Source organism: Mesocricetus auratus, unplaced genomic scaffold (assembly GCF_017639785.1).
Source record: "Mesocricetus auratus isolate SY011 unplaced genomic scaffold, BCM_Maur_2.0 Super-Scaffold_100023, whole genome shotgun sequence".
Lineage (NCBI taxonomy): Eukaryota > Metazoa > Chordata > Mammalia > Rodentia > Cricetidae > Mesocricetus > Mesocricetus auratus.
This window is the reverse complement of record NW_024429204.1, coordinates 1,635,599-1,660,537: the sequence shown is the minus strand read 5'-3', so window position 1 is coordinate 1,660,537 and position 24,939 is coordinate 1,635,599. Positions and strand designations below refer to the sequence as shown.

General features: G+C 45.0%; 1 long non-coding RNA gene across 2 annotated transcripts in view; it reads left to right on the top strand.

Moving 5' to 3' along the window:
- The window catches only part of LOC110341368, a 64,378-nt gene extending 39,862 nt beyond the window's left edge, over positions 1-24,516 (top strand). For both annotated transcript variants that reach the window (XR_002383277.2, XR_005870547.1), the window contains one exon: positions 24,312-24,516. This is a non-coding gene — a long non-coding RNA (uncharacterized LOC110341368). The remainder of the gene's footprint in view (positions 1-24,311) is intronic.
- The last annotated feature ends 423 nt before the right edge of the window (positions 24,517-24,939 follow it).

Below are 24,939 nucleotides of genomic sequence, written 5' to 3'. Positions count from 1 at the left end.
TACTGGAACCGAGTCCGTCTTTCTTGTCTAGCCAAGCAATGGGCCGTCGCTGCAGCTCTGGGACTAGGGCTCATGGAATTCTCCAGAAGGAGAGGGTTAGGAAGCGTAAGACTTGGTCGGGGGCCTGGAGCCAGCCGAGGAGGAGAGGCGGCAGAAGGTCTGACGGTGCCAATTAAATGGGGACTGCAGCAGTGACTGATGGTTGGTCGGTCCGTCGGTCGTCTGTCACCGTCGTCGCCCAGAACAAGCTCTAAATAAAGCGCCCTCAGACAACTGGAAGCAAACGCTTTTCCCCAAAAATGGAAACTTCTAAAAAGCGCACTCAGTGTTTGTTCCCTGCTGTAATGGAGCCGTGCCCCGGAGAAGGCATGTGGGGTTATTTGCCCCGGTGCTAACTGACCCCTAACTAATGCGTTTTCTATTTGGGGACTGCCCCCGCCCCCTCCAGATACCACTCTTCAGTGGGCCACCCCCCCCAGGACTCTGCTCGCCTGTTTGAACTCGGCAGGAACTGGAGCTAACTGGGGGAAACCAGAAAAAAAAAAAAAAAACGAGACCCGTGAGAACAGTAAACCCCATGTTTCTGTGGATTCCAGGCAAGGAGGCTTGGACTAAGGGGGGGTCATTTATTTATTTATTTATTTATTTATTATTTATTTATTTATATTTAACTCCTGTGTATTCACCTGTCCTCATTGCCACCCTTCTCTCCAAAATACGTATAGAAATATACACCACTCACACACATACACACAAGCATATACACACACATACACACCATACCACACCACACCTCTATCTTCCCCCCACACACGCATACACACCCCACATCACACTGCACATACATACACACACCACACCACACATAAACAACCCCCCACACATACCTCTCTCTCTCTCTCTCTCTCTCTCTCTCTCTCAACACACGCACACACTTTCTCTTTCACACACACAACCACACTAAGGTCTTAATTCATAGCTTCTCTATCTCTATCCCTGCCATTACTGCAAAGGACCTCATACTTTAGAACTCCCCTCCCCTTTCCCAAGGGCAAAGAGTCCAAGGGACCAGGGTGAAAGTCCCGCAGAGAACCTATGCCCATGCCCTCTCTTTCAGCGCCACGTTTTGTGTGCTCAGGTTGTTGAGAACACCTGCCCCAAAGGTCCTGTGCCCACTTGCCAGGCCTCTGGGGGGTGGACGGCATGCGTGGCGTGCGTTTTCTCAGACACAGCCTTGTTGCCATCTACGAGGACTGTCTATGCCTGTATTCCTATCTATATCTCTCTGATAGATAATGCTAATCTGGTGCAGACCCGGAATCAAGAAGAAATGATCTGTCCGTCTCGACAGATCAAACACGCCTTTTTCCAAAGACCACGCAGCCAGCGGCGTGTAGCTTCTGTTTGCCGGAAGGATGGTCACTTGTGGCTCAGCCACTCTGGGACGACTCTGCGGGGGCCCCTTTTAGACTCCACCGCGTAGAGTAAGCCCCGACCTGGTGTCTTGTGAATGTTATGATGCTGACTGCTGTTCTTGGAACCCATGCTTCACGCTGCACAGTCAGATGGCATCAGCTACTCGCTGCTGAACGAGACACCGTCAGTGCCCGCCCCCCGGACTTCCAACCCTGTGCCACTCTGAGCCTCTGCTCTACAGCTCCATCTGACATCGTTTCCAGGTCACTGGCAGGGTCCCCCAGCACCTGGGCCCACTCCGGCATTCGCTGCTTGTGGACTCTTTCCGCCGCCGCAGCCGCTATCCTGCCCCTTTATTCCCATTTCCCTCCACATGCTCCCTGCTTGCTGTCCCTCAGTGCAGCTCAGGAACGACCCCTTAAAAAGCCCCCGATGCTACATCTAGCAAAGACTGACTTGGTGACCTTCCCGCTGGGTTCCTGTAGAACTGGCTAAGTCTTGCTTCCTCCGGGAGGGCCACAGTACATTCAAATTACCCCATGATGCTTCTTCATGTGACTTCAAGAGAGTAGAGACTTTTGCTTTGGGTTTTTTTCTTCCTCTTCTTTTCCCCACTTATGTCCCTGTCTCCCTGCACTAAGCAATCAGTGTTTGCCGGACAGATCTGAACCAAGGAGACCATGTGGATTTGAGGATGGCTATTCCCTCATGAATAATTTGCTTAAATTATTAACAAGAACCTCTCTAGAGGTTCTTCTTGCTTGTTTCTGGGCCTTTCCGGGCTTCTGCCAGCTGATGGCATTTCAAACAGTTGACTGTTAACAAATTTATTGAGCATCTATTATGCATCATCCATTGTGAACCCCTGTCCTTCAAGGGCGTTATAACCTTCATATTCTTCTGGAGATTAAAAATAGCATCATTCACAACAGACCACGCTTAATAGGAAGCACTTGAAAACATTATTTCTTTTCCTTTTTACCGTCTGAAAATGTTCCATTATCAGCCTGCCTCAGGTTCCCCAGTCACAGGGGTCCTGGGCTTTGTTTAGCTAATTCCAGTCTGTCTGAGGGGACTGAGGAAATTCTAACAGTGCTAGAATGTTACAGAGGAAGCCTGTTTGGGGGCAATAGGAAGATCTTGGAAGTCCAAAAGGGAACTGTAGACAAAAGAGCGGAAAGGTGACATTTTCCATTTCTTCTCTTCTCTCTTTTGGGAGTGGGGGGGGGAATTATAATAACATATTTGAGAGGTTTCTAAAAGTTTTCTAACTGGATGTGATAATGCACCTGTAATCCCAGGAGGGTGAGGCAGGAGGATGGCAAATTGGAGACCAGCCTAGGTAGCACAGTGCGTAGTGAGACCCGGTCTCAAAAACAACAAGAAATAAGACAAATTTCCGTCTACAGCAGTGACTGTGTGTGGCTCTGTGTCAGTGGTTCACAAATAGGATGACTCTGCCCTTTAAGGGACACTTGGCAGTATGAGGAGACGCCCTGAGCTTTGACAACTTGGCGGGAAGGGCAGCGTTTACCTACCATATTCACGAGGACAAAGGCTATCGAAATACTCAACTTTCTACAGCAGACAACAGTTATACCCATAGACTAAAAACAGCCTGTGGTTGTGGTGGCACACGCTTTAACCCCAGCACTCAGAAGGCAGAAGCAGGAGGATCTCTGTGAGTTCAAGGCCAGCTTGGTCTACTGAGGGAGTTCCAGGATAGACTCCAAAGCTACAGAAAAACCCTGTCTCAAAAACAAAACAAAACAAAACAAAAAAAAAACCAACAACAACAGCAAAACCATAGGTGACAGGAACCCACCCAGCCCCATTGTCATCAGTGCTATGCTGAGAAGCTCTATCCCATGTTCCAGGTTAGGATGGACTCTAGCTGCACCCTCCCCCAAATGCCATGGTGGTTCCCGTTAGCCCCAGCTTGACCCTGGGTGCCTCTGACTCATGCCGTAGGACAAAGCTGATCCTGTGACAAGAGCAGCAGGGACAGTGCTCTTAGAGGAGTTTAGTGCTATAATTAGTTTTGAAACACTCTTTGCCCTCCTCATCTGTCCCTGTTCCCAGCTTCCTCTATTTAAAAAAAATGAAATGATATAAACAAGAACAGTTTCCAAAATACCCGTTATTTTTATCGTTGGGTTTTTCCCCCCTGTGCCCTTTACTCTTGGTGAAATAAAACACACTACAGGAGAGAAAGGGCATCTTCAAAGCATACTGCTAAAGACAGGGGCGCTCGGGTGTTCAGCAAAACCTGCTCCCTGCAAACTGTGCACAGCAGACTCTCAGACACACCTGGAGTCCGGAGGCTCTGCTCACGGTCTGCAGTCCTGGGCTATCTGTGCCCAGCAGTATATGTTTGAAGTGAGTCTTTCCCAATCTCTGTTGTTCTTTTTTTTTTTTTTTTTTTGCCCCCTGGGTGGAGGCTCTGCTCACGGTCTGCAGTCCTGGGCTATCTGCTTTATTTATGCCCAGCAGTGTATGTTTGAAGTGAGTCTTTCCCAATCTCTGTTGCTCTTTTTTTTTCCCCCCCTGGGTGAAGGTTGTTTCTTCTTCTATATAACACAGTCTCTGTTTCCCCAGGGCCCCTAAATTATATTTGCACATAAGAGATGAGGAAAAAAAGTCCCGTTTCCCTTAAAATCTTTATTCAACATAACCCTGCCAAAGAACAGAGTGGAAATTGAGAAGTTCAGAAAAAGAAAAATCCTCCTTCCAAGGCAAATGGATATGCAGACTGAAGGAGAGAAGAGTGTCTGAAGCTTGACTCACTCTGCAGAAGGTTTAACTGTGTTCTGTAAAGCTAGGGAATAACTGTAGTTGTATAATATCCACAGTTTGACCTCCTTTCCTGTCCACCCAGGCTCCCCTATAGTCTGCAGCCAAGCGCCTGTTTATATTGATGCAGAAGGGCATGTGTGTGTGTGTGTGTGTGTGTGTGTGTGTGTGTGTGTGCATACGTGTGTGTGTGTGTGTATTGGAGGGGAGTATTGTAGATCTGGGGAAATGATGTTAGCTGTTGTGAGCACCGGCTACGATGCCCATTGGGCAACGATGACAAAATCAAGACAAGCGCTGTCTCACTTTGTTGCGTATATGTGTTATTTGTATTCTGGAAAGCAGAATGCAAATGCTACCAGCCCTCTCTAGTCTCCCCTCCTGTCACCTTTGATTACAATGTCTTCTGGGTCTGAAACCCCTTCCCCTACTTGCTTACCTGGGAGAACCCCTCTTCACTTTCAAGGCCTTGCTGACACAGCATTGGGCTGTTCAACCAACACCCCGCCTCCTACACACCGAACTTCTCTGTCAGTGTTAACAGGTGCTATTATTTGCTCTCTCTCGTCCTCTGAGAAGTGAGGGAGCAGCCGCCTGCACACGCCTAGGGCTTTGTTTTACAACTGTCTGCAGCCCTAGGGCTTTCTCTGACCACAGGAGGCAGTGAAAGGGCTAAGAGACCAAAGCTTTAGAAGTAACCCTTAACCCACAGCAGGCAGGAGCCTGCTGACATCCCAAAGGGTGCTCTACACCATACCCCGGAGGAGTCACACCAAGACTGAGCCCCAAGTGGCCCATAGCACTCATCCACTTCTTCCCACACCAAGACTGGCTTTTCTCTCCCTGGTTCACTCTCTCCGCATGCAAATCCTAATTGCAGGGTCTACTTAGGTGGGGAGAGTGTCCTAAACAATCTCCATCATCACCCACTCGCCCTCTCCAGGACAAGTCCAGGACAGCTCTCTGGAAGCGGGCCACTGCTTGCTATTTTTATTTATCCCCCGTGTCTGAAACTCAAAAGACCCTTCTGGAAATGCTTACACGGAAGTGAACCAACCGAGGGGGAAAGGACAAAGCTTAAGGGGTCACCCACAGAAGACCTACGGGACCGAACTAGTGGTTGTAGGGAATGAGGGGAAGGGGACTATTTGGAGAAACCCAGCTGCAAAGAAAGCTCAGGTTAATTAAAGACAATATAAGAAGTCCCAGCATGGCTGGGCGGTGGTGGCGCCCGCCTTTAATCCCAGCACTCGGGAGGCAGAGGCAGGCGGATCTCTGTGAGTTTGAGGCCAGGCTGGACCGACAGCCTCCAAAACAATACAGAGAAACCAAACCAAACCAAACCAAACCAAAACAACAACAAAAAAAAACAACAACAAAAAGAAGTCCCAGCATGAGCAAAACCATGAGGTCCTGCAGAAGACTGGACATTACGCAAGAAGCCAAAATGGTGTGCCTGATGAGTAAAAGGAGAGATTGCATCTGTGCTGGTGTTGGAGTGGCCAGGAGGGGGACCAGCAGGGACAAACGGATTCCGTGTGGAAGAGGACTTGGCTGTTCGTTGGGGGAGGCTGAGTCCCACACTGGTGTGTTGAGTGGCGTTAAACCTTCTGAGAGCTTGTCAGGTGCCTGAATGCAGTTTTTAATTCATCAGTCAGTGCTGACATGGTAGGCAAGGAAGGTACCAGCCTGACTAGGGTAGGAACCATCGAGGACCACGCCTCTTGAGGGAATTTCCAGACACATTTAATTGGAAACGGAAAACTCACTCTAGAAATAGAAGACTCACTCTAAGTGTGGGTGGCACCATCCCATGGAGCAGGGGCCTAGATTGAAGCAAAAAGTGGACTGAGAGCACCATTAATTTCTCTCTGCTTCATAATTGTGGATGCAACGTGACCAGCCAATTACTTCAAGTACCTTGTGCGTTGCCTCCGCCTCAAACTGTGAAGCCCAATGAACCTTTCCTCCCCCCTGCCCCCCAGCCTTACTTTTCTCGGGTTGTTTTGCTACAGTGAGAAAAAGAACTGATACAAATGGCCACTTGCTCTCTGGTGAGCATGTGCGAGGCTGGGGAGGCAGAGGGAGACATGAGGCAGGTCGTTTCACTGTCCAGGCGGAGAGAGGAGACAGCAGAACCTGCACTGCCTTGTGGGTACTGCGTGGTTCCGCCATGCGCTACACCATCTCCATGTCTTCTTTATACCCTTTATTTTCTTTCGTTCACAGTAATTTAATCCAAATAAGTGTCTTGACCTATGGGAATGGACAGGCAAGACAGCGTATTTCAACTTTGCAGAACGGGCTTTCAGGCCTGCTAAATATAGTCTCTACATTTTAGCACATTTCTGGGAGAGCATAGAGAAGGACTCTCTACTAATTCCAGAGGGATGACAGGAGACGGGCAGCTTTGGAGAAGAGCTAAGGTGTGGTCACCATCTGTAGCAAAATAGACATTTCACGAGGCAGGTATCCAGATGTCCACCCATTTCATTCATCTGCTGGGCACTTACCGAATTCCTATTGCGTGACAGGCTTTGAGACGGCGACAGTGGATGAGATGACAGCCCCACCTGTTAGGGAATGCAGAAGTAACGCCAAAGGATGTGAGGGATAGACAAGTGAGTGGATAACTGCTTCATATCATTTCTTTTAGCTGGAGTTTCTTTTCCAGCCTGATTCCGCAGTCGCTTTAGCCCCAAATAAACTCACAGATGGCTATATTAATTATAAAACTGTTGGCCGATGGCTAGAGCTTCTTACTGGCTAGCTCTCTCTTAATTATTAACCCATAACTAATAATCTATATATCTCTACATAATATCTTACCAGAAAACACCTGGCAAGTCCTGTCTTCCACGTCTCTCCATGGCATCTCTCAGATGGCCTCCCTCTGCCTCTCCCAGCCTTCTCCTGGTCTCGGAGCCCCGCCTATCTCCCTCCCTGTCTATTGGACAAATGGTGTTTTATTCATCAACCAGTAAGAGAAACATGCATACAGAAGGACATCCCCCCATCGCAGTTCCTCTTTGCTTCAACTCTGAAGAAAGCAGAATCAGTTAGCTCACCTCATTGTGGAGGTTACACAGCCTCATAATCTACCATCTGCAAATTTTATGCCTTGGTATATAGAGTCTAGTACAAGGCTAATTAATGGCTTGAGAGCCAAGCACTGAGGAGAGCAAATGATTTTTCTACAACTCAAGCTGCCAGGAGGAACGTCTACTTCCTGTTTATTCTATTCATATTCACAGGGATGTGCTCTGTCCCCAAGACTGAGGGGTCGTGCCATTTTCTTTATTCGGTCTGCTAATACAAGCCTTAATATCTATCATAGATTCACCCTGAGTCGTGTTTGACTGTGGCCTGCTCTGAGCACCCCAGAGTCAGGGGAAGTACTGTGCTTGGTGTTAATCTTACTTTTTGTTGTGAAGATTAGGCTAAATAACATATATAAGGTTCTCAGTACAATGATGGGTCCATGCATTTTAATCAATAGATAACTTTTGCTGTTCGTTCTATTATTTGGTTATCGATATTGAGATCATAACCTTGGGCTATATCAACCAAGAGCCAGAGAAGGGGATTACACCAACCCCTTTATGGTGAATAGAAACCTTGGTGAAAAAAAAAACTTCTGGTGAGAGAGAGGAGAATCTCTCTTCATTGCATCAGGATAATGGAAGGTAAGGAAGCCAGCCAACTTGCTTTGAAATACGAGCAGATTCAGAAAAATGAGTATATGGTGAGACCTATCTCATAGGTTCCAAACTCCTGAGTATGAGTATAGTAACTACTTTAAAATTATTGTTTAATTTCACACATGAATATTTTGCGTTTTGCCCCCCCCCCCCAGCACCACCACTTTCTCCTCCGAATTGCTTTTTTTCTTTTGGTTGGTTTTGGTCTGGTTTTTCAAGACAGGGTTTCCCTGTGTGGCTTTGGAGCCTGCCCTGGAACTCTTATAGACCAGGCTGACCTCAAACTCACAGGGATCCGCCTGCCTCTGCCTCCCGAGTGCTGGGATTAAGGGTGTGCGCTGCCAGCTACAGGCACCGTGTGCTCTTTTCTAAACTGCGTGCACGGGAGCAGGGCCGTCCGCTGGAACATGGGCGATATACGTTTGTGAAGTAAATGGATTCTCTTCCTCTAGCTGCCTCCAGTTGTTTATAGCTCTTCAGCCAGGGTGGGATTCCCCCCTGCCTCCACGCTGGGATTCCGGCTTGACTGTGTACAGGTTTCACGCATACTATAATATGAGCACCATCCATGTTGTGACTGGAAACCATTTCACAATAGTCCTCCACTACCCGCGGCTCTCCACAGTCTCTCGGCCCCGCCCTCCATGCTGACCTCTGAGCCTTTGGGGGAGAGGAGGGAGCATTAGGGGGGAGGGGAGGGCCTAGATAGGGTTCAGCATGTCACAGTCTTGCTCTCTCTCTGCGCGTGGACCAGCTGTGAGTCTCTGTATCGATGGCCACCTACTCCACAAAGAGGCTTTTCTACTGAGGCTTGGGGATCACATTGATCTATAGATAGAAGGACAGGTATTGAAAGTGCAGCTTAATACCATGTCTATTTAACTGAAGACTGGTATTAAGGTCTCCCAGGGTGTATGACCTACCCCAACAGGGGTTCTTGGCCCAGTTAACAGCACCAGGCATGAGTTCCATCCTGTAGAGACAGATTGCGTTGTCTGTAGAAAGATTTGAAAAGGTTGTTTATTTCTGACCAGCCAAGGTGCTTTGTTACATAGACATTTCAGAGTCCCCTTTTTTGGGTCAAAGAAACATCAGTTGCTCTATTTTCTACTTTTACCTGAGCGTGGATGTGTGTTCACCCGAAAAACCCAACTAAGCATAAAACGTGCAGTACTTCAACTCCCTGGCTCAGCTCCGGAGGCCTTCTGACAGAAGATCCGCATCTGGCCTGGGGAATAGACACCCCGCAGGGAAAGCCCAGACCCTCCTGAGCGAGGAAAGGCCTTCGAGCCAGGGTCCGGGTCATTCCTAACCAGAGGCCTCATAAAGGGATGAGCCTTGAGAAGCTCTCCTCTCCCTGTCTTGGCACAGAATATGTAAGCACAAGGACATAAGCTGCTCTTCCCCTGAGTCAGAACAGTTGGCGTTCTGCAAGCCAATTTTTTTAGGGTTTATAATGGGGTGAAGTGATGGATACTCCGCACAGGGCCGACGGGCCGGCCGGTGAGTTCACCATCAAGATGGAGTCTTCAGCTCCATGAACTTCCCCAGTGGGTGACAGAGCAGAAAGCAGTGTGTACGCAGCTCCGAGTTCCTTTCTACTCTCTCTGGTTACTCATGATTTTGAACCCCCCTCCCCCCAAAAAAATGCATTCAGGAACAAAATGGTGGCCATTGGGCTATGTCTACTCAAGCAAAGACTGGTGTCCTTAACAGGCTTGCTTGCCAATATTCTGATACTTTGAGAGATAACTCCAAACTGGGCCCAGGAATATACCTGTTTTACTTTTCCAAAAATACTGGGGCTCATCATGTAGACACAAGAGCAGAAACTGACTCTGCCGCCATCAAGTAGCCAGAGTGGCCTGGTGATGCGGAAGGTTTGCTCCCACGTATTAAGACTCAGGATTGCCTACATCTGTTGAGATAGACACTGAATAAATGAGGTATCATATTAAACTGCAACAGGTGTCTGACCCTCCATTTGTCACGCAGTCTCAGTGTTCTTAATACCGATCGATGACTTGGCAGTGGAGTCGTGTGTGTGTGTGTGTGTGTGTGTGTGTGTGTGTGGTGTTTGTGTAAAAACACTCATGTTTCCCTTGCCTTTTACTTACATCTCAAGGAAATGCAAGCCTGTGATTCAGTTAAGATATTGAGCATGTCAAGTAAATTAGAGCTAGCAATAAAAGATAGAAGGAAAAGAATGTATGAGGCTGTTGGTTAGTGGGTAGAAATTGAGTGTTAGGCTTCACTGTGGGGGGTCTGTTCAGACATAATCCAGTTAATGGTACCGTGTTCTGTGTCCAGGTCTCTTATCCTTCATCATGTAATTTTGGAGAAGTCACTTAAACAAAAGCATCTTGGACTGGACTTGGGTTTTGGAGTCATCTATGGTTTCTTTTTTGGAGTCAGATTTGAGTTGAAATCCTGGCTCTGTTACTTACAAAGAAAGCAACCTTGAGCATATTAATTAATCTGTCTGGGTGAGTTTCCTCATCGGTCCAATGGAGAGAGTACCCTTACCTCATAAGGTTTAATGGAGTACAAAATGAGGTGACATGTGTGAAATCTCTTCTACTTCCCCCTGGTTTCTTTCCCCAGCTTTAAAAGATTAATTATACCTGCCATCTACTTGTCTACGAGCCTGTGGGGAAGATTAGCTATTGCCTAGAAACCAGTTTCAGTGAGTAAAATAAATTAGTTCATAACAGAACTGTTAGTATTGTAGTGTGCAATGCAAATGCCCAGAGGCCTGAGAAGAGGGTGGGACTCTGTCTTCTGCTAAGTGCATTTGTGGGGGGGGAGGTAGCAGTGGGGGGGGGGGCAAAGACAAGAAGGATTTGTGTCCAAGTGATATTTGCAGCATCTGCTTTCTGTTACTAGGGGAAAATATGATTTCTAAGGATCTGCAGTGTTACATGAGTGCAAATATTCAGATACAGTGACTTCGACCGTCTGTGTCAGAAAATACGTTATCAAGGGATTTATGAGCAAAGAAATTGTGTGTGTGTGTGTGTGTGTGTGTGTATGTAAGAAGAGGAAATTTATAGAATATTTCATAAACATTTAAAATCAGCCGAGCTTTTTAAAAGCTCAAAGCTACCTGTTCATAAACACAGTTGCAGGTATAGAAGCAGAGTCCAAGAAAGTTTGCAGAACTTTCCTCTCTCATCATGAAGAAGCAAGACCGTCACGATTTTTTTAATCTCTAAAGAATAATATTTAAAAGCATACAATAATAGCAACTTTTAGGATAAAAGCGGGCCCTTTTATTCCTAAGATTAAATGTGCATTCTTCGTTATGCAATAGGAAGCCTGGAGCTACTGTATAATGCTATCCCCGGGGACCATGCCCAGGACAGACTCCACACAGTGTCTTTACAATGCGAAGTTTCAGCCCAGTCTTGTGCAGCATTCATCTTTCCTGAAAACTAACAGGGTGTTAGGTTTGAAGTTAGACTTTGAGGATCCAGAGCATTTTTGGCTATCAGAACTCATACAGGCATCACAGCTGAAGGCAGGATACTTTTAATAAGCTCCCTGTCCTATCTTTTTAAAGAACGGGCAAGTTAGTGCTTGAGAGAATCTAAAAATCTCAAAACCTCACAAGTTACTGAGATTCTAACTTTTATTTTTTATGTTTTTACTTGTGTATTATTTTAATGAGCTGAAATGGGTGCCCTGGAAGGCTTGGAGACTCTGCTAATAAGTTTAAATTCTTTCTGTTGTGGAAGAGAGGCACCCTAAGCGTACAGCACATCACATGACGTTTCCTTTCTCCACTTAACTGTTTCAAGGTCAACAATAGCGTCCTTCTTTATATCCAGGATAACCTAGTGTCTCTCTGGCAGTTGATAGCTTAGCCCACACGTCAAGTGCGAGTAAGTCATTCCCTAATGGGAAATTCAAAGTCTGTCGGCTCTGCCCTGGTCGGGAAGTGAGAAATCCGAACAAAGCATTGAAGCTGGACCCAACCTTATGTCTGTCACTCAGCATGCGGAAGGAAGGGTTCCACATCTGTTGCAGAACTCGCTCTTCCTGCTTTCACAGACTTCGGTGCTAATGGGACATCGGATCGCGTGCTGCAATCCCAGGATCCGGAAGCGGAAGCCGGAAACTCCAGAGCCACTTTTGGCTGCTCCTTGGGTTTGAGGTCTGCTATGAGAAATCCTGTGTCAACACAACGAAAACTGAGGGAGGGGCCTGGGGAGATGGCGCCTCGGCAGTCGAACATGTATGATGCTCTTGTAGAGGACCCAAGCTCCGTGCCCAGCACCCATGTTGGGTGGCTCACAACTATCGGTAACTCCGGCTCCTAGGTGAGCTGATGCCTCTGACCTCCACGGGCACCTATAATGTGTTCAGACAGACAGACAGGGAGACAGACACACACCCACACACCCACACAATTAAAATAACAAAAGCAAGTCTTGAAAACGAAAAGAGAAGGAACATGGGAGCTGCGATTTATTGAGAAATGAATGGCCATGTCACCCGAGAAACCTCCGTGGTAATACACTCCACAGAAGAATAGGATTTATAACCCTCAGGAGAGCTTGGTTATTAGGCACTATATCACGTTCATTAGCTGGAAAGAGGTTCTCAGAGCTCGGTTGTAATTGATAGAATATACTGACATCTGGTGGCATTGATTAAGCAAATACAAATTAATAGGTAACATTGTGATTAAAATTATTGACTTTTAAATATTCATAACCCTCTCAGAGCTTCTCTAGACTCTTTTTTTATTATAAAGGTTTTGATTTTCCTGCTGTAATACTTGTCATATGACCTAATCTATTCATTTAAGTACTTGGTAAATAGTTACATTTTAAATTAAGATTAATTAATCCCAAATTGATAATGATAAGTGTGGCTTTTAACAAATCTATGGGTCCAATTTTAATAACACCATTTAAATAACATTTTTCTTTTATGTTTCGTCTTGTTTTAAAAAGATACCACCTTAGACAGGCATGGCAGCATATGACTTTAGTACCAGCGCTCAGGAGACAGAGGCAGGTGAATCTCTGTGAATTCAAGGCCAGCCTGGTCTACATAGTGAGCTCCAGAACAGTCAGGGCTATGTAGGAAGACTGTCCAAAAGAGAAAAAAAAGTTAACAAAAAAATAAATATGATTTTCCAAGTTTCCTGCTTAGAAGCCAACTATGGAGAGCTGCCTGCAGTAACAATGGGGTGTGGTATGTGCAATTTCATGGTACTAAATCACTTGCATTTTTGAAAAAAAAATACACCTAATCAAATCTGAGAGAGTCACCACTTTCTTCTTATTAGCACGACTCTCTCCATAGTTGTCATCCATCTAGAGAAGTAAAACAATAGTTTCCACCTGGCATTTCAATGCGAAAAACAAAGACAGATTTCTACTTGTCTGAAGCCAGAGTCAGCCCTGTGAATAGAATCTGGGAGCTGCTAACCCTTGTTTCTTGCCACCTTTTGATGTGTGTTTCCATTTAAGATGAGTGACATGTAGCCAGTTGTCATGGTTTTAAAAAGATCTCCCTGCAAGGTCTGGCTTTTGCATCAAATTCCGAACTAAAACTGTGTTTAAATTTTGTTTCCTCTCATCTTTTCCTGGTTTTGATTATTTCTTTAAGAGTAGTTGATGGTCTCGTGACACGACCCTTTTATTTTGCATTTTGCATCTTGTGTTTTGGATTTTATGTGAAATTGGGTGGGTTTGATCTTTGACCCCTGTTTACTATAATGCTGATTTGCCATTAATTTGATAGCAAGCCGTAGGGATCTACTGTAAACACGCTGCTCACTTTACACAGTTCTGTTTTACTCTTAAGTGAAGAAATGTGTGCGTGCGCGCAGGATATAATCGAGGGAACCCTTGCGGACGTTAACGAAAGCCACACACGTTCCCAACTTCCCAGGTAGCATTCAGATTAATGTAATCCCTTTCTGTGATGTAAGACCTTAGCAAATTGGGAAGGAAGTCGGCAAAGTAAATAGGCGCAACCCAGCATTTAGTTTCAGTGTGGTTCAATATATCCACCCGGAAGAAAAGAAAATAATAATGGAAATGTGGATCACACAACTCTGCCTAAGCTGGCTAGGCCCTGAACTCAGAGAACGGTGGCTACAGGTGTGCTCAGTCTGGGAGGCAAAGTCAGCGCTGAGTCTAGTCGCTGGTTCTCTGGGGAGAAGATGCATGGCTCGGTGACACCGGAACAGGAGTGCTGGCTGGAGCGTGGCTAACTGCAGGCTGTGAGATGATACGCCCATGACTTGGCTTTCCCACTTCTCCGACTTCACCTGGCTGGAGTTGTGCTCCGTTCCCAACCCCGTAGTAATCAAAGGATGAGGAGAGGCACCCCTGCAAGCTTTCCCCCCATTGTGACGCACCTACGGGGCACAGGTCAGGAAGGTATGGTGTAGCGGTGGCCTCAAGAAGATGGAACAGGGTCAGGGAAACATCGGGGGAATAAAACAAACAGTGTTTTATTCCTCCCTGATGGACCAACCGCCTGTGAGTTGCCAGCATGGCAGTGAAATGTACGAAAGGTCGGCTCATCAATCGGCACCGATTCCAGCCTTCATTTCTCACCGGCTGGTTTGTGGCATGCCCAGTTTTGCTGGTCATCCTGGGAATCTGAGCATCAGATTAAAAGGGAGCATGGATTGTTGATTGTCCTCAGAATACTATGAGTCAACTGAAGTAGGCATGCTATCCAAAAGACGTTTCATCTCATTTCTCTTCATCATAGACAAAGATAGCATGGGGATGGAATTTTTTGTGTATCCCCCAAACAGTTACTGAGTCTCTTCCTCCTTTGTGTACAATCAAGACATCACAGAAGAGGAAAGGAAAAGGCAGGGTGCATAGGCACCCTGTCCAAGAGAGGCGTTCTGCTGGAGCTGCAGAATATGTAAGCATTGCTAGTTTCTTGTCCCACCGCCCTTGAGTCCCAAATAAGCACAAAGACGCTATATTAATTATTAAACTGTTGACCAATGGCTAGCTCTGTCTTAACTATTAACCCATTTCTATTAATCCAAGTATTTCCACGTGGTCTTGGCTTACCAGAGAATCCCCGGACTGGTAACCAGAAACTCCTTTCTGGTTTACATGGCGACTCTCTTGCTTCCTCTCTGCCTACCTTTCCCAGATTTCTCGTCTCCTCTTCCCGCCTCTATTGGCCAAACAGTGTTTTATTCATCAACCAATAAGAGAAACATATATACAGAAGGGCATGTCCCATCGTGTGTGTGTGTGTGTGTGTGTGTGTGTGTGTGTGTGTGTGTGTGGTGTGTGCGGTAAAGGAGCTCACTGTTCAGTCATGACAAATACCCACCAGGCGAGTGACGTCACAAAGCCAGGCTGAATTCTAAGAGAAAAGAGTGATGTCAACGACAACATCTACTTCCTGGAAAAGAAGCACCGAGAATGGGAAGTCAGGACTGGTTTGCTAACAGAGACCAAACTAGAACTTGAAAGCTGCCACTGAGACCGGACAAGCAGAAGATGTGTTTGCAGAATAAAGCTCACTTGACAGAAAACGCTCATCAACACTTTGGGTGCTTCAAGAGGCGTAAAGGTCAGCCCCGAGTCAGCTGATCACGCTTTTAGCAAACCCATCCAATCAGGATATGCAACTGTAAACTGGAAATCCTAACAGCTCCCCCAACTGGTCAGATGAGATGACTCCCGCTGGCATGCTAAGGGACGCCAGCATGAGGGACAGATTAGAGCACACCAGAGACCCCACCCTGGGTTCGACTTTACTTCCTTAAGTAATAAGCCGTCATCGGAGATCTTTGAAGGAGGGGGATGGATGACATGATGGACAAGGTGGAAGGAATTTAATTCTCTCCCGCAGCCCCCTGCCATGGCCTGGCCGTCAGTCTCTTCCCTCTGCTGACAATTCCCTGTGATGTCAATTCAGCATCTCCCGTGGGCTCCAGGAGGCAAATCCATCCCAGCCTGGGAAGGGGCTGTGCGCCCTGATGTCCTATGTAAATCAGAGGCCCCTACAGCTCAGTCTTTCCACATCCTTGAGCATATCTATTGTTGGGAACTCCCTCCAATTCATTCACATTTCAAGACGCCTTCGTACCGGGTACAGCACATTCTTGTGCCGCATCACCAGAAAGGACCCGTGTTTTATGATGTGCTATGTTTGGCTAGACGGACTTAGAGATCACCAGACCCCTTCCTCCTCCGTGCCCCGCCTTGCCGAACTCAAAACACTTCTGACCCCCTAAATTCCCGGTTCTATTCCTCTTTCCAGACGAGTACGTTTCTAAACATGTTTGCTTCTCTTACATTTGAGTTTCACCGACTCACCGAGCTACTAAATTTCTATGACACCTACTGTGCAGCGGAGTCTGGTGATGAGTCATTCTCCTGCACCAAGCTGAAACACCAGTAAATCTCCACGACTTTTGTCTCACAGTCAAACGTATTTTTTTTTTGTAGGGTTGGGTATTTGTCTCACTGATAAAGGCCATGCCTGACAAGTGCAAGGGAAAGCCCTGGGTTCTGTCCTCAGCTTGGAACACAAACAAACAAACAAACAACAACCACACCAAAAACAAAAAACCAAGAAACAAAAACTCTATTTTCTAGTTTAGTTGCTGGAAACAACTGCAAGATTTAAATAAACTTAAGTTAATACCTGAAGTCCTTTAAAATTAGTTTCTGAGTATTTTGTTTGTTTGTTTCTGTGACAAGGTGTCCGTCTCTAGCTGGATCAGGCTGGCCTTGAACCACGTTTGTTCTGCCTCAGTCTCCTAAGTACAGAGGTTATAGGCATGTACTGCAACATCCCACCCCCTAAGAACTTGTGACTTTTAGTTCTTCGGTGTCTAAGTGAGTGAGTGGGTGAATGAATGAATTTAATGGGTCTGGGAAAGGATTCTCTCCTCTGATGATGTGTGTAATTCAGTAGTCAGGGAAATGTTTCTGTAATGTGAGGTAGTAAATATTTTCAAGTCCCTGGCCATACAGTCTTCTCCTCAGCTGCCTGACCCGGACGTTATAGTGTGCCCCCGTATATAGAATAAAAACGACAGGCATGACTAAACCCCCCAATAAAATGTTTTACAAAATAGACAGTGCTTAAGAAGTGGGCTGGACCAGTTTCGTTGTTCTCAAACACTGATGTACTCCAGGACTGCCTAAGTTACTTGTGGATTCCTAAACCTTAGCTCCTGTTTCCATGGGCTGGGGGTAAAAGTTGGGGTTCCCCAGATATTTCTTATGCAAATGAAACTTGAAAATCTCTCTTCTCTTCCCCCAATAAAATGCAGTCCCAATGCCCTAAAATTTTTTATAAGAAATTAGTTAAAAGACATATTTATATAGGAGGATCAAAGTTGGATCGATGGAGATTAGCCCATAATAAATAGAAGAAAATACTTTCTTTCTCTAGAAGATTGGGGGCCCAATAATTTTTCTCTGTGATTGTAGCTAACATCAGTTTCTGAAAATCATCTAAATGTTCATGTTGAAATAAATCATAGCTATAGCTGGGGCCGAATATTTTGGATTCAGTCTCTAAGATGTAAATTGAGTTTAAATAGTCCCAACTAACTTGAAGAGTTTGTTAGCTCTCCAATCTCTAGAGTAGTTTACTGCCCTTATCATTAAAACTATTATCACCCAAAAATTACTTAACCACGAGAGCTCTACAGCCCATAAAATACCCACATTGTCTCAGCATAGCACTGGCTGATATTTTGTAGATCTGGGTCCAGACGTTTTCCAAAATCTTGTTGAAAGCTACTCAGCAGAGCGATGAAAAGATAGAAAATACTTTTTCCCCCCATATAGAAATCGAGAGGAGGGCTGGGTCCCGCCCTGCACAAAAGCACTTCTCATGCCGAGAAAAGACAGTCAAATTATAAGCAGATGTGCAATCACATGACAATCAATTAAAATATATCAGGTGAGGTCCGGTTCCAAATTTGAATTCCATCTTGCTGGCTCACGCCACCGTTTCCCCAAGAGTGGGTGTGCTGCTACGTGGGAACATCAGCTCTGGTCCACTCCCGCCTTCCCACCCCAGATGGCAGAGGCGGGAGACTCTGCCAGAGCAGAGAACTTGGCGTCCAAGGAGCCAAGCTTTATTCCTTGGTGCTTCTGCCCGCTGCTGGTGATGGACAGGGGAGTGAAATGCAGCCTTTCTTGGCTGGTGGATGAATTTGCTGCTATCCAGTTCAAAGCTAATGATTTAACATCTGTCTTCTTTCTCTTAACAGCATGTTGCCTGCCTGGCATACTGTACAAATAGCGCTAGGTTTTAATTTTTTCCCGTTTCTTTGTATTTATATTTTGAGAAAGGAAAGGAAAAGAAACCGTTAGGTTCCAAAAATCAGAATTTAATTTTTGACTCTCAGCGGTGAATTGGTGACTGTAGCTGGATGGATTACCTCATTTTCCTGGAATTAACATTTTCTTTTGAAAAATGGAAAAATAACACTTTCTGATGTGTTTAATTGAGACAATAAACAGGTTAATCTTGGCTGCAAGGCAGCTGGGCGCTGGGACACAGGAAATTCGATAATCTGATATTTTAAATTGTTTTTGTAAGTGATACAAAGCTGTTTTAAATGTGTGGTTAATGATGCAAGACTTCAGTGCCTGTGTAATTAAGAAATGATTTTTTAAAATATTTTTCATTTGGCAAGAATAAACCAACTTATAAATGAGTACTTAATAACATAATGGCCCTTGCTATGTGTCTAAATCCTCTTACAACCCAGAGCACTTCCTCTAATGACGACACATTTAGCACTCCTTGGTTTTTACTCGAACAGGCTGCCAGTCCTCACATGGCCCCGCTAACGTGAAATGCTAGTGACTTCACCGGACATCACAGCAAAGCCACAGACGATTGCCTGACAAACACTTCTCGGCCGCACCACCAAAGCTTTTGATCCTACATAGCCCATCCTACTCTAGGTCTGACTTTGAGAAGTCAAACTTGTAACTATTTTTTCCCAAAGACAGGATGAAATGCTTTTTTCTGTTTGCTTGATGGGAGATTCTCCGCGCACACTGAAGGAACAGCGTCGTGATCCAATATTAGTTGTAGCAGCCTCTGTTCTCGTCAGTGTATTTGTGCGCATGGCCACACCCCGTTGGGCGTGGCCTCGGGTGGGGCCAGAAAGAGGAAAGCAGGAGGTGTGGTCTCTCTTTCTCTCTCCGCCCATTTATAACTTATCTTGGGTCTAGTGAACCTCTCTACACCTTCAATTAGTGTTCTACCAAACTGTTTGACCTTTGAAGTATGGCGACTTAAACAATTGCATCCCCTTAGAATATTGCCTCTGAATGTCTCTTTATCCCCAGAACAACTTCTAGGCTAGGCTTCTCTCGAGATGTGATCAAAGAGCCCGTGCGTTCACCTCATGTCGTCTCTGCTCCGTGGTCCTCCTCCAGGGTGTCACTTTGGCTTCCTAAGTTGAACAGTGAATGGCTTATTTGTCTCTGTTACTCATGAAGTGAAGGCTCTGGCGGTAGCTGCTTAACTTTCTAAGGAAGGTGTTACTAAGCTCGAGAGACCATTCAGAGCCCATGTCTAAAAAGGAAAACCAACAAAGTGTGAAAGCGGGTTTATCTCAAAGGAAGGTTTTTCACATAAACACATCCCTTTTTTCCCCCTCCTTTTGTTTCATTTCCATCGAGCACAGAATAATAACGCAGAAAATAAACCGGATTCCCCTCAGTTCTGAAAGAAGGAAAAGGGAATCGCCAAGGTTCTATCTCAGGGAAATGCCGTCTTCCAATGAGGAATCACCATTGCGGTATACCGCCTCCCTCTGTGGTCATAGCCGCCTACATCCTGGTCATCCCCTGATACCCACCTCACCCTCTACCAGCTAAATGCTGTTCTTAAATCTCCTCAATCTAATCGTACTTTTTCTGACCACACATTTCTAACAGAGGGGTGCAATTAGCCTCCTCGGTTCAGATCTGCTTTGCAGCTTGTCCATATTTACACAACTAGTAATAAGGAGTTAGGAAGAAATGAAGTTTGTCTGACAGCCACAAAGTCTTGTCTCAGGTGTCTCCTGGGCGGCTGTTACAGTATTTTGCCAGCTGTTAAGAGTCCTTTGACTCCATGTTGATTTCCTCCCAGGTTCTGCAGCCCCAGGGACTGAAAGGGGTAAACTAAACTCAAGGGCGTCACTCCTAATAATTTAGAAATAAAGGGACCAGACCCCCACTTAGCCACCTGCTTTACCAGCCATGACAGGCTACAGAAAAGACACATAGACCTCTGACACAAGGAAACTCCAGATCCTGTGGCCTCCCGGAGCCTAGGGTCAAAATTGAAAGTAAAGAAACTCCAGACCACCCCTCTCCAAGGTTCCTAGATACTTGATTCCTGGGAACTGTTTGGCCACAAAAGTAACTCCAGGGGGGGACCAAAACCTCCCCTGTAGTCTCCAGGACACAGTTCTGAAAGCCAACAGGCCACCTGCAAGTAACAAGACAAAGCCATAGAAACCACAGAATGTTCCCTCTCAGCACTGACCAATGAGAATAATTGGTACACAGATATTTCATGCCAAAATATGACTTTGAGAAATTCTCCCTAATTGTTCCCAAATGTCAACCAATCAGAAACCAACCCGTACCTACTGATCTATTCCTGTAACTTTTGTCTATAAAACCTAGCAGTAGACAGGGAACTTCACTCCCTCTGGAGGCTGCTGCATCAGCTAGCCAGACGGGGTCCCTGTCACGGTCGGATGAACAATCGATACAATTAAAACCTTGCTTTTACAGTTGGTGGGTCTGTCTTCCTGGTGGTCTCAGGGGATCTTTGCAACTTGGGCACAACAGGGACTTCTCTATTTTTGTCAACTCCTCTTCTTCTTGAAGTTTTTTTTTCCAGCTTCCAAGTTCCCCACAGTAACTCATCTTATCATTTTATGTTTACCCCACCCATGATTCCATTTATACCTGTGAGCTCAACGACAATTTCAATACAGAGCCTCATCCAAGGCTCTAATCCAGGTTCCACCCATCCGCACCTGTCAATCATCGCTTTTCCTGCTTCTCTGCCTCTTCCCTCCTTACCCAAGCCCGCGGCAGCCGGATTCTCAACACCATCTTTGTTTCCCCCTCACATAGACCCGTCCCAGTGACTAGCCAAGACTCTCGGATTCGTCCCCATTTCTCCATTTCCAATGCATCACCCTAATTCAGACCTGGTCTGAGCAACTGCTATGGATAACTGAGTCTTTCCCCAAGCCACCTCCTCCACCAATCCTTCCTAGGTATCCTCCCCCCCCCTCACATCCAGAGCCAGGGAATCAAAAGATAATAAAGCAAAGGATGCTAGACAAAGACTGAGCTGTAAGCAGATGGTACCGGTGCTCAAGGAAATAGAGGCATAGCAAGGTGGTGAGAGAGAGAGAGAGAGAGAGAGAGAGAGAGAGAGAGAGAGAGAGAGAGAGAGAGAGAGAGAGAGAGAGAGAGAGAGAGAGAGAGAGAGAGAGAGAGAGAGAGAGAGAGAGAGAGAGAGAGAGAGAGAGAGAGAGAGAGAGAGAGAGAGAGAGAGAGAGAGAGAGAGAGAGAGAGAGAGAGAGGAGAGAGAGAGGCTGGAGCCTGAAAAGCTAAGGAAGGGAAGCAGATAGAGGCCAGATATTGAAAAGAGGAAAGAAAATATTTAGCTCTAATTTATTCTGCTTTCTCACTATCTGTCTTGTCCTCAGCAATAAAATTCCTTAAGCGCTAAAATTCCAAGTGGTGGCCATTTTATTTTAATGTTTACTGTCAGGGTAATGGTTCTCAGATTGGCAGAGCAGGAAGTTGAAGCAGTGCTGATTAGAAGTCTAGATCCAGTTAAAGCTTTTTTTAAAAAATGGGAACAATGATTATTATCAGTCTCAAAATAGCCTCCTGATGAGATTTAACTGTTCGTATTTATCAGAAAAGACATCAGATTTTATGAATGCTAGGTAAACAGTTTTACTTTCCCAGAGGAAGTAAAGCCAAAGGGATATTTCACATAAGAACACACATATTGCATCCTGGTTTAAGAAAAATCAACAGCAACTTTATTATTCTGCAATGCTTCGAAGTGACTGGTAGACTAAGGACAGCTTGGGTGGCGCTTACTGCTCAAGTATGAGGACCCCAGTGTGATTTCCCAGCACCCGTGTAAAAGTTGAGCTTGGTGGTGTGTGTCAGTTTATACTCCCGGTTCTGGGAAAACAGAGGCAGGAGGATCCCTGGAGCATCTAACGCCATCAGCAACCTACAGGTTCTGTGAGAGACCCTGTCTGCAAACAAACACAGAGAGCCATCAAGGAAGATACATGATGTCAAACTCTGCCCTCCAACTCACGTCCACACACTGCACACACACAAACGTGTACAAGAACACACACATCTATAACACAAGTTCTAGTTGGTCTTAATAGTAAAAACCCAGAGTCAGACATTAGGGAGCGAAAACTGAAAGATCAGAGAAGGAGAGCAGCCAGTCTGCTAGAGGTCTTACCTCTACGAAATCCTCAGATTGAAAAGAGACCGAGTTCCTGTCTCCTCCTGCCAATATTTCTCTCTCCACTCAGCCACACCACTTCCTGTCTGTCTATACAGACCTCCAGACCTCTATGGTTAGCTAGTGGTTAGCTCCACCCTCAGATCTTCAGGCAAACTTTATTTGTACAAACATGAAAATAAAATTAAGCTAAAAATTATTGGCATCAAGAAAAACAAAATTAAGCTAAATTAAAATTATTGGCATCTGCGTCGACATGGAAAAGCAAGCCATTAAAAGATTGTGAGTATCTTTACTTTCAGGTCAGAAAGTAAATCAGAAAGAAAATGACAGATGAAAGTACCTTGATTTTGAGCAGAGGTTTTTATTTTATTTTATTTTTTCCAACTGTGGTTTCCAAGCTATTGGTGAGATGGGAAGTCAACCCAGCGGGTCACAACCAACATTTTTTTTTTAATGTAACAGAAAAAGAGTTTTCACGCAAGGTGAGTGTTGCACCTAGTAGCATGCAACGCAGATGAGAAAGGTACCATGTCTGAAAATTCAACTGGGGGCAACGCAGCTGCATGCACATGCGCATTCAAGTACAGTGCCCGTTGCGTCTGTGCGCACATGCGCATTCAAGCACAGTGCCCATTTTAGTTACTGCGTGTTGAAGCAAGAGAAAAACCTATCTAAGGCAATACAATATTTCCTCATTATGTTCAAAAAGAAAAATAAGAACGTTCCATGGCCCTGTATCCTGCTGCCCTGTGCATGGCTAAAGGAATGTCATAACAACAGCCAATGACTATCTTCTGTTCCACATTTGGGATGTTACTGAGGCTAACTATTCTCCAAGTGTTATTCCTGGACCCTAAGCATCCCAAGACCCTCTTAAAGGACCCTACAAGCTCAACACTCTTCCCTTGCTCAGACTGGGAAATCACATGCCTTTGGACCGTTCTGCCATTCGCATTGGTGGAGAAAATGGGGAAAAAATGAACAAAACTCTTGGGTAATGTGAAAAAACTAGAGCACCAGTTGAAATGAGGGGGTTTCAGTGTGTCTACACTTGCTAGGGTCCATGTATATGTCACTGACAGCCACTATTTACCTCATTGTGGTCAGTGTATGTCACTAGCACCAACTGTGTGCTCATTATGGTCAATGTGTATGTCACTGGAAGTCACTGTGTACATACTATAGTCAAAGTACATGTCACTGGCAGTCACTGTGTGTTCACCATTATTGCACCCACTAATTTTACTGTGTGTCAATTCAGTCAGTAATGACAATGATTAAGCAATAAACATGTATTGATTTTATTAACTGTTCATCTGGGTGAGAAAATGAGAAATTCTCATGATGGCCTTGATCTACACTAATTAACAATTTTGACTCCAGGAAAAGCATGCTGTGAGCATAACCACTTGCTTCTGATGGAGCCCCCTTTTTTCACGTGAAAACAAACAATGGTTAACCAGACATGGGCATTTGGCAGCAACTCTCCCTAAAGTGAACAAAATGAAACTATCACTTCATGGAAAACAATCCAAAGTATTTATTGCCAATAATAAAATCCCAGCTTCTCAAATGAAAATGAGAATCTGGGAAACTTGACAGCACACCAATACCTAAAAAATTTTATGATGAAATCAGTGATGATATTAATGAAAGTGATTACTTGATCCTGAAATGTGTCAGCCCTTGGAAGTTATGCATAACTTAAGGAATCAATAGTTTCCAAATGCTCCATGCTAGGCATCAGTACAAGATAGACCAATGGCTTTAAGTGTACAGGATGACAAAAAGTTCGGAAACTTCAAGAAATTGCTACTTTTGGAGGTTTTTGTGTTAAATCTAAAATGAATAACCAAAATCATCTTTAAAATGCTGTTAAAATACTCCCCTCTGTTCCAGTTACAGATCTGTGTGAGGCCAAATTTTCTTCAACTACTTCAACCGAAACAATGTCTCATATGAGATTGGATGCAGAACCCAGCCTGGGACCACAGCTGCTTTCCATTAATGCGACATTAAAGAAACTTATAAAAATGTAAAACAATGTCACACTTCTCCCTGATATTTTCATTAAAAGTATCTTATTCATTTTGCTATGCAAAAATCTTATGACTTTTAATGAGGAAATTAAATTCACATTTTTTTCCTTAACTTCAGTTGTAATGCAAAAAGCGTCAGCCTACACAACCGACAGGCATGCAGACACTCTCAGTTCTTCAATCATTTTTGAGAGTATGGAGAAGTCCTGTGACTCAAATGTTTGGAAACCACTTTCCTAGAGCTAATCCAATTCCTCTCTCAAATGTCCCCAAAAGTTTGAACCTCTAGATCAACAATCAATTGTCTATTTAAGAAAAGCTTGCTAACAAGTATTTCTTGAGGATATATGAAGCCATTCTGAGTTTTAGAAGTGAATCTTGTAACTGAAGAAAATGAATAACTTATTTGGTGGACAAGGGTGAATTCGTGTTCAGAAGAAAGACTTGGTTCACTCTCCAGTCGGTCATGAGTTCACTCTACTGTCAGC